The sequence below is a fragment of the Parasteatoda tepidariorum genome, chromosome 1, assembly GCF_043381705.1.
Source record: "Parasteatoda tepidariorum isolate YZ-2023 chromosome 1, CAS_Ptep_4.0, whole genome shotgun sequence".
Taxonomy (NCBI): Eukaryota; Metazoa; Arthropoda; class Arachnida; order Araneae; family Theridiidae; genus Parasteatoda; species Parasteatoda tepidariorum.
This window is the reverse complement of record NC_092204.1, coordinates 91,002,530-91,012,501: the sequence shown is the minus strand read 5'-3', so window position 1 is coordinate 91,012,501 and position 9,972 is coordinate 91,002,530. Positions and strand designations below refer to the sequence as shown.

Sequence of the window (9,972 nt, the reverse complement as noted above, 5' to 3'; positions counted from 1 at the left end):
TATATATATATATATAAATTTTTAGTTGACTTGGAAGGGATTTACAATATTCGAGTGATGAAGTGCTTAGAAATCAAATAGTCCTTCTATCCAATTAGCCACAAAGGGATTTAAATAATTAAATAATTGCTTCATGCACGTAAGGTGAATTTTGGGTTCTTATCTGTAAAAGTAGTATGGTAAACGTAAACGTAGTATGGTATGAGACGTAAAAGTAGTATGGTAAGAGCAGAATGTTTAATTGGCAACCGTAATAACTAATAGTTTTATTCTAGCAATGGACAATATATTTTGTAGTAATAAGCATATACAAATACAGCTATAGGTACCAAGGTACTAGATTTTTTAAGACCTCATATTAGCACCGAACGACGAATGGGTAGAATCATAATAATTTTTATCTCAAGAGTTTAATGGCCATATTGATAAAAATATAAAAAAATATTGGGGAAAATATCTATTTTGAACAAATTTCACTTTTTTAATAAGACTATTTGGTGATTGTGTGTTCTATTTTTATTTGAATGCTATTAATAATTATGTATGCAATGTCTTCTTACGGATTCAATAAGTTACTTTGCTTAAGGTATGGACTAAATATTGCTTCCTATTTGAATCGAGAATAAAATTTTTTAATTTATTTAGATAATTTATAACAGGCAAGTGATATAAAGAAGTCCCTTACTGGTACTTAATATTTGAATTCTACAAGCCTCGATTGTGTAAAGTGATTAATTTTAGAGCTTTTTCTATTCTACAATGTAACGAATTAATGTAATGAATAATCAGATATTTTGTTTTTCAAGGCAAAAATGAAGTTTGCTAAAAAAAATGTGTGAAATAAGAACTTTCAAACGATGACATAGAAGAATCAATAACATTTTAGGAGCCTTTCAAAATTATTCAAACAATTACAATTCTTGTTTTTCTGTCAGTTTTCGTACCTAAAAGACAACCGTTATGAACAGTTTTTAAAAGACAAAGAAACAATAAGAAACAGAATTTATAATTGAAAAAAATATCAATAGCTTAAAATTAGAGGTCCTTCTCATATTTGATGATTTAAGATTAAGGTCTATTTGAAAATAAACCCAGATCCCGTAAAATAAGTATAAACCAAAGTTGTGGCAATCTGAAGGAGACATCAAGAAAAGAAAAGACAGCAAAGATTATCATGGTTACCAGAAACGGAGTTTTAGCAAATCTGAACGAAAATTATCGTCGAAATTTGGTGGCATGATTCTTTGCCTTAACAAAAAAATTTGAATTTTTCTTAAATATAATACTTTTCCAATTAATATGTAAACTAAACTATGAGAAATACAGAAATTTGCGAAACAGTATCTCTTTTGTTTTATTCTTAGGACCTGTGTTTCTACTTATTCTAAAATTGCTAGCTTTGGGAAAAGTGAAAAATTTGTGGCAAGTCTTTAATTTATGAATTTTCTTTAAAGGCATTAGTCAAATTAGCTGGATGCTGTCATTAAATATATTAATCTGAAAGGAATTAAAATGGTGTAAGCATAATTTTTAAACTTTAAATATTTGCTTTGTAATACTTAAATAATACTAGTAAAATTTCTTTTAATGAGTTCAATTTTATTGGAGTATATGTTTAATTAATTACATATTTATTTTTACCACTCTGAGGTATTTTTTACTAAGCCCTTTTTTATATCACCGTAGCTTAGCAGATGCTGGAACTACTACATGAGTTATAGATCGTTAAATTTAAAACTACAACATTTTTTAATAAAACTGGAAATTTATTAAATAGTATTGACATTTTTCTAATGTATTTAAAACAGTTAAAACTAATTTTGATTTTAGCTGTGATTTTATTTTTGGCATTTATCAAAAACAATTTAGAAAATTTTTATGATTTTATGCAAAATGAACTGAACTCAATTTTTAAGAGAGAATATAAATGAACTAATATTGGCACTTGAAATAATATTAGAGAACTCATTCATTTCTAAACCTTGGTTAATTATTGAAAATTGAGTGACAAGTATGTTTATATTATTAAAATCAGCTCTAAAGGCAAATGGCTTTATCTGCTTTTGTTTCTTTTCCTATTCAAATTAGAACATTTCTAATCAATAAGTTTCACCTACTTTATTTACCATATATTCGACAGACTTCTAATTAGCTAGAGTCCTCTTCATTTTGTGTTGTACACATTTGAGGTTTGGTAATAAAAACATCATTTACTCGAAAAATTAAATAATAAAAGGGTAAAAAATTAAATTGGAAAAATCTTTAAAAAAATATCAGAAAATATGTATTGCAGTTTTTATAAATGTAAAGGTGTTCAGTAAATATGTTTAAAACAAATAAATTTACAATAATTGTTTTCATTTCTTTGATAATTTATATAATGTTCCTGAAAGTAGCTTCTTCGTAGTGTTCCAAAATCGTAAATATTTCTTGAATTACGGTTTGATTGAGTAGTAATATTCACAGATTCAACAAATTAACCTTTATCGTGTTTTAAAATATTTATATCTCAGTTACATGGAGTAAAAAAATTCTGGTAGAAGTACTGCACTGCATTTTAATGTCATATCTGGTAAAATGATCATAGTTCGGGCAATAAGAACCAATATATATATAAACCATTCATTTGGTTGTTCATATGGTAACAAGTTACCAGAAATTCAGATTTTCAAAATTATAGTTTTTTTTACTAAGCATTTACTATAAAATACAAAACTGAGAAGTAAATTTAACTGAATGAATGATTTTTATACCATAGTCTAAGATATCATGATAAAATTTCAAACTTTTACCGCATTTACTAAAACTTATCACATGTTATAAATGCATATTTTATTGCTAATACTGCCAAAATCATAATGCTTCGATGAAAATTACTTAGTGATATGTGTTCCCTGAGAGTCAGAAACATGATAAATTTTACCATATTGGGGAAGCTTAGTCTATACTTGCTTCTCCATGTAATAACACTCATTTTAATTAAGTAACCAAAGTTATTAAGAATACAAATTTGAATCTTTCATTAAGTTAGGTTTGAAAATTTCTAATGCTTTGTTCGATGGTTATACTTTTAAAATGGACAATAAGTCAAGTTTAAATCCACAAAAATTTCACACTGTCCAATTTAGACCAAGTAAACTAAGCATTTTTTTACCTCATCAGCTCAATTAGAGCTGTTACTTTTTTATTTATAATGAATAAAAAATAAATAACTCCTTGCTTAATGAATTCAAATTAATATAAAACTTTGTCTTTTTGTTTAAGCTATTTAAAAAAATTTATATCTGAATCACAGATTTTGCTTTTTAATATCAGATCTTAATATATTTACCTTGTTATTATTTATTTTCATTATTATGACATATTTTTCTGAGAATTACTTATTTTTATTATAATTACTTATTTTTATTATAACAACTAGTTTTTATTATAAAAGATTATTTTTATTATAACTACTTATTTTTAATATAAATACTTGTTTTTATTATCATTTGTTTAAATTGTCTGTTAGCATGACTGGAAAAGGGAGAATATACTTGCCCGGTAAATACGATCGAAGTGAATGAAATTCTATTAAGAGTTTTGAAATTTTCAAAATGCGACATTAAATTAGAATCACCTTCCTTCTTATTGATACACGAAGTGAGCAAAATAATTTTCATATATTAATTAATAGCAAAACAGTTTTCGTTTAATTAATCTCATTTATGGTTACACATTTAAATATGTATTATTGTCTATAAACAGATAGACTATTTGAAAAATCAATTTAACGAAATTTAAAAATAATAACAAAAATCACAGAATAACAGAAAGAAAATCAGAAAGAAAATCAGATAGGTCAAATTAGGAATCAGATTGGAAAGAAAATCAGGTAGGCTAACTATATAATAAAAAAGTGAACGCAAAACTTTTTGATATTTTTCAAAAACGAAAAATCAAAATGTATTTGTTGCATGCTGTATTTTTATAACTGCAATGAAACAACACGCAGTGTTTTGAACAAACAAATCTGGAAACCACGTTGTTATCAGAGTGCATCTTGATTTAATTTTAAATCTGAGAACATTCAGCTTACTATACAAACAAGGTATAAATAAATAAAAAGAAAGTTGAAATGTTATTTGAAAATAAAAATAATCTTTTTAGTTTTATCTTTTTTTAATAGGCAAAAGGAAAAAAGGAAGCAGGCTTATTTAATATGATCGGAGAAATATAATAGCAAACTTTCCTTATTATGTGAGCGTTGTCCTTCGTTTACTATCATTACAAAAAGCTCTCCTTTTTACTAAAGAATCAGTTTGACAGGAAATAATTGTGATAAAGGAGGTTATTTCTTTTTGGGAACCAAATATGCGGTTGCAGCATCTTATTGCACTATTAAGTTCTAGTGAGTAATACATATTTTTCTGTAATAAGTTGTATTGCTTTTCGAAAGAAATATTATACTTTGTTTTAGAAAATTAACTTTTATAAATATCTAATCACACATAAATATATTTATGAGTGATATCGGCATTTGGTATATTTTTGCATCAATATATTTCGATTTATAATTTGTTAGTTCTACGTGAGTAAATGTTTTTATGCATTTTACATTCTTTTATATTCACTCATAAATATGAACAGATTTTAAGGGGAGAGAAAAATGACGATTTGAAAGTATGCATAAAGATTTGAAATGATTTGTATTTATTGTATTATAGATAATTTAATTATTAATAATTTTCGTTTGAAGTGCATTAAGTTTTTTAATATCCATGTAATAAAGACTTTTATATTTATGCAATGAGCCGCGATGACACAGGAGATAGAACGTTCGCCTTTGAATCAGGTGAATCCGGCTGGAATCCTAGCGATGGTTGGTCGATACAAGTCAGTATTTAGCTAACACTGACCACAATGCTGACGTAAAATATCCTCAGTGATAGACAGCTCATGGGTTAGAGTCTCTTTCCCGTCAGGCTCACCGTGGGAGGTTCTCATGGTCTTTCCCTTAATTTTACGCAAAAGCGGGTTATTTCCATCAAAAAGTCCTCCACGAAATCAAATTTCTCCCAATCCAGGAATTCCCTTGTCTTCCGGATTGAATTCAAAATTACAAGGCTACGGAATTGAACATTTGTAGTCGTAAACCCAAAAATTGCGTCGGCTGTTCAACTACAGTTACAGAAAATAATTATGCAATAGTCATATCCTAAGTCGTTATACTTAAATTACAAATAAAGCACGAGGGAAATTTCCCTTCCTTTTTGGAAATCACTGATTCTCTTACGTTCAAAAATCAGGGGAAAAAATGCGCACTTACCCTTTTGTACTATTTTGCTAAAAGATGACGATTTTCAATGTTCGTAAAGTATTTTAAATATCCAATAAATACCGTCTGCATACGAAGCATGTAGTCAAAATTCGTGATAGCAATGTTTCCCTAATCTTTAAGCAAAGAGAAAACGAAAAAATATCTAAAAAGTCTAGCAAATCCTTACTGAAGAAGAAGGTACTAGAAAAAAAGTTTGAATGCTTTTCTAACAACTAGGAGGCTTCGCCCCCCGCTCGCTGGCGCTCGCCAACCCCCGGAACTGCTTTCATAGTTCATTTCGGATTGCTTCGCAATCCGATGCTCGCTTTGCTTTCTCACTGGATGCGTTCTTAACGTCTAGCTTTTGTATACTTTTTTGAACACTGAAGTTCCGAAAACTTTTCACTGCAGAAAATTCTAAACCTGTGCACCTCAATATTAATTTGAAATTGCAAACAGTTCGCATATTTTTCTTAATCATACTGAACGCCGGATGTAAAGCATTGGCTTCGATGAAGATAATTTTGTGAGAATTTTTTTGATAATTTGGTGAGAATTATCAAAGGAATTGATAATTCGGTGAGAATTATCAATTATTTCCACAACGCACTGAACTCTGCTGGCAGAGTTCAGTGCGTTGTGGAAAATGCTTAGTAAGCATAATGAAAAAGTCATCTTTTAACTAATCATAAATTTTATTAATTAAGAAACATCATAACTTAACTTAAACATCATAAAGGAGAAACAATCCTCTCCATAACATGAATTCAATACATACAGTCATGAAAATCAAAAGAAACAAAACTCCAAATCCAATCTTAATTTGTCATATATATACAATATAACAGTTGCATAATGAGGGTACTTACACACTCAAAATTAATGCTATGCAAATTCTGTCTTTAAACTATTTTTAAATGTTCGAACTCCCTCCTTCAGAGGTTTTTCGAACTCGTGATCTCTGACTCTTACTCGAACCTTGTTCATTGAAATTCATATTCTAACACTTTCATAGTTCATTTCGGATTGCTTCGCAATCCGATGCTCGCTTTGCTCGCTTATTGGATACGTTCTTAACGTCTAGCTTTTGTATACTTTTTTGAACACTGAAGTTCCGAAAACTTTTCACTGCAGAAAATTCTAAACATGTGCACCTCAATATTAATTTGAAATTGCAAACAGTTCGCATATTTTTCTTAATCACACTATTCTAAATTTCAGTTGTTGAGAAAAGTAACTGTTGTAAGTTTTGTTTTAAAGTCTTTTTCACCAGAGGGCTAAAACCATGTGTTATAAAACAATATGAAATAGTACTGAACGCCGGAAGTAAAGCATCGGCTTCGATGAAGGTAATTTTGTGAGAATTTTTTTGATAATTCGGTGAGAATTCACCCGATTAGACATATGATGCTCTTGCGTGCTTAAGCCTATCAATTAAAACGTATTAGCGTTTTATGTAATATAGATTAGCCATATGATGCTCACTACGTGCTCTTGCGCGCCGAATCCAATCAATTAAAAATGAAAACTGTTGCCAGCGCGAGAAAAGAAATATCATCGGTTTTATTGATACATAGTTACGTATTAGCGTTTTATATAATATAGATCGTTTTTTCTTCTTTAACGACCAAATTGAATCGTGATACTCTTTCCTTTTTATTTTTGATTTAAATTTTAAATGGGATTTTAGGTGGTTAAGAAATAACACGCATTGTTTCTTTCCTATTTAGTTTATTTAGTTTATTTACTTTGCATTATCTTACAGTTTTTCTGGTTGATGGACAAGACGAGTGCCCTGAAAATGTGGTAGAATTTTGTGGAATCCCCATCCAAGACTTGAAATTCCCAACGCGTAACAGTGAACTTGAAGAACTATGCACGTAAGAAGCCTATGAAAAGAGAAGAAAAAAAAACTCTTTCTTTTTAAAAAAAACTTCATTTAATTTTATTTTATTCTCAGTTTTATAAGGTGTTTTCAACGAACGGCGTAGTTTATATTGGTAGAATCATTTTTAAAATACCATGCATATAAAAAGTTGAAAATTAATATTTAAGCAAGTTTGATGAACAAAACTCACTAAATTTGGCATATCACTATTAAAAATAGCGATATTAACATTATCAAGGATGTTCTTCCAAGCTAGCCTAGTTTAATTAGCAAACTCTTTAATTTTTCTTCCTTTATTTGACAATTTCTGAGGATATACGCTGAAGTAATCATCATCCCGTATATTTAAAAGTTTTTGTCAGTAAACGTTTTTGATAGTAAACGCAAGAAGTCCAAAAATTTCTTATTAATAAAAAAATTTTTCTGTTTTTTTTTTCTGTAGAAAATTGAAGCATTTTGCTGAGTGTGTAATTAATAACAAAGAAATATGCCCAACAACATCTGGTCCGAGTTTAGAATTTGCGCAATCTCTTCTAAAAACCTGCAATACATTTTGCATGAAGGAGTCTGCTTGGTTTAAAGGTAAGTTAATTTTTTAATAAAAATATTTATCGAATTTATATATATATATATATATATATTCCCGAATAGCCAAATATTTAATTACCTAATTAATTTTGGTAGTAAGTACTGATTAAAATACGGAATAAGTTACGTACTGAAAAGCAAAATTGATGGAGTCATTCGTTTATGATATATATTTGCAAACCTATTAGAACTGCACTAATAATGTGCAGCTTTATTATAGATAATACAGAAATTTCACGGGTGTTTCACGGGTCTTTGAAAAATGATAAGTAACACTGAAAAGTAACCACTATTTTGATAAGAGGAACTATTAAAAGCGTGCTCATCTTAATTTTTTTAACTTAAATTCTCCGACGAAAAACAAGGAAAAATAATTTAACTGTATTTAATTTTGCTTTACTATTTGTTTTACCATAATATGTGTTTTGCTTTATTAATATGTGTTTCAGTTAAGTGCATAACTTCTTTTCATTATACAATATTGATTTATACTCCATAAGGAAACAGGGTATAAGTTAATTAATAAACAAAAATAATTTGCTGCATAGATGTGGTCTATCCTGGAGAGTTCTGTGTTTTATGTATATATATATATAGTTCAAAATGAAGATAAAACAAAGGAAAATTACAGACATATGAAAAAAGGGGAGAAAAGAAAAATAATAATAAAAAAATATCAAACATCTGGGGGAAAAAAGGATAAAATTTTTAAATATATTGTGGTCAAAATTATTTATTAAATAATTTCTTTGTTAATTAGTATAATTTTTCCACGTGCAAATCCATTTCGAGCCAATCCGTGGATAAAATTATTTACTAAAAATTTCTTTATTAATTTATACAATTTTTCAATGTGCAAATCCATTTCTTGCAAATCCGTGGCTAAAATTATCTACTGAAATTTTATTTGTTTGTTAATTTATATAATTTTTCCATGTGCAAATCCATTTCGGGCAAATCCGTTGCTAAAATTATTTACTAGAAAGATTTCTTTGTTAATTGGTATAATTTTTCTACGTGCAAATCCATTTCGGACAAATCCGTGGCTAAAATTATGTGCAAAACAGGTAATTCACATTTCTCTTTTCCATTTTATATTTGTTTCTTAAATGAATATATATTTTCTTAAATTATTTATGGTCAATTTCTATAAATTATTCAGTATAATATTGCGTTGCGCACATCCATTTTCGGGCCCATCCTTGGTGACTAACAAATCAAGCGCACTTCAGCAATGCTGTAAGAACGACACTTTAAAACAAAACTCCTCTAGTTACGTTCAATTTGCGCTTTTATTTTCAGATTTTGCAATCTGACAATCTTGTTAGGAAAATATTTTAAATCATTCTTGAAAAATTTCCTGTTCATGTAAGTGCATTTGAATTCACTACTCGCTTTATAGTTTATGTTTCATTCTCTTTTTTCTTTTTCTTTTATTTTATTTTCTGTTTTTACGTGTCATTTTTACTTATTGTGTTCTATTTTAGTTGTTGTAATTTTTGTAAAAATTTTTTTGAGTTCTCCTCACACTATTGTATTGATATATTTTGCTTTGGCTATATTGATACAATATCAGAAAGCACTCTTTTTTACGGATATAATCCTGTGGGTTGATGAAAAAATTATATATATTATTTTTAAATTTTGAATTTTAATTTTGAATTTCGGATTTTTTTTTTAAAAAAAAGACTTTATCCTTTTTTTTTCTTCTTTTTTTTCCCCAGTTGCTTGATATTTTCTTTAATTATTATTTTTCTTTTCGCTCCTTTTTTCATATGTCTATAATCCTTTGTTGTTGTTCTTAATTTACGTCGCACTAGAGCTGCACAATGGGCTATTTTATTTTATTTTATGACCGCCGTTGAACAGTCGACCCAATTTTTGGGTTTACGACTACTTATGTTCAACGCCGTAGCCTTGTAATTTTGAACCAATCTAGAAGACAAGGAAACTCCTGGCCGGAGAATGATCCGAAGACATGCCATCACAATTTTGATCCTCTGCGGAAGGGATGGCACTCCCGCTTCGGTAGCCCGACGACCTGCGCACGAAATCGAGCACTTTACGGTAGCACAGTTTAACGAGGACCAATACCGCACACCCTCGGTCCCTACGCAGACTGATCCAAGTGGTCACCCACCCGCACACTGACCGTAGCCAGTGATGCTTGACTTCGGTGATCTGCTGGGAACCGTGT

The 9,972-nt window shown here is 29.0% G+C and overlaps 2 protein-coding genes and 1 long non-coding RNA gene across 3 annotated transcripts in view; 2 read left to right on the top strand and 1 right to left on the bottom strand.

The window, feature by feature from the left end:
* LOC107454623 (uncharacterized) overlaps positions 1-9,972 on the top strand; it is a gene marked incomplete at its 5' end in the record, with an annotated part of 87,932 nt that overhangs the window by 51,434 nt on the left and 26,526 nt on the right.
* LOC139426121 (uncharacterized) overlaps positions 1-9,972 on the bottom strand; it is a 21,606-nt gene that overhangs the window by 2,185 nt on the left and 9,449 nt on the right. The window lies entirely within an intron of this gene.
* Positions 4,233-9,972, top strand: part of LOC107454628 (uncharacterized) — a 15,703-nt gene continuing 9,963 nt past the window's right edge. Inside the window, exons 1-3 of the mRNA XM_016071874.3 lie at positions 4,233-4,390; positions 7,065-7,179; positions 7,630-7,769. The gene's annotated coding sequence lies outside the window, so the exon portion shown is untranslated. The remainder of the gene's footprint in view (positions 4,391-7,064; positions 7,180-7,629; positions 7,770-9,972) is intronic.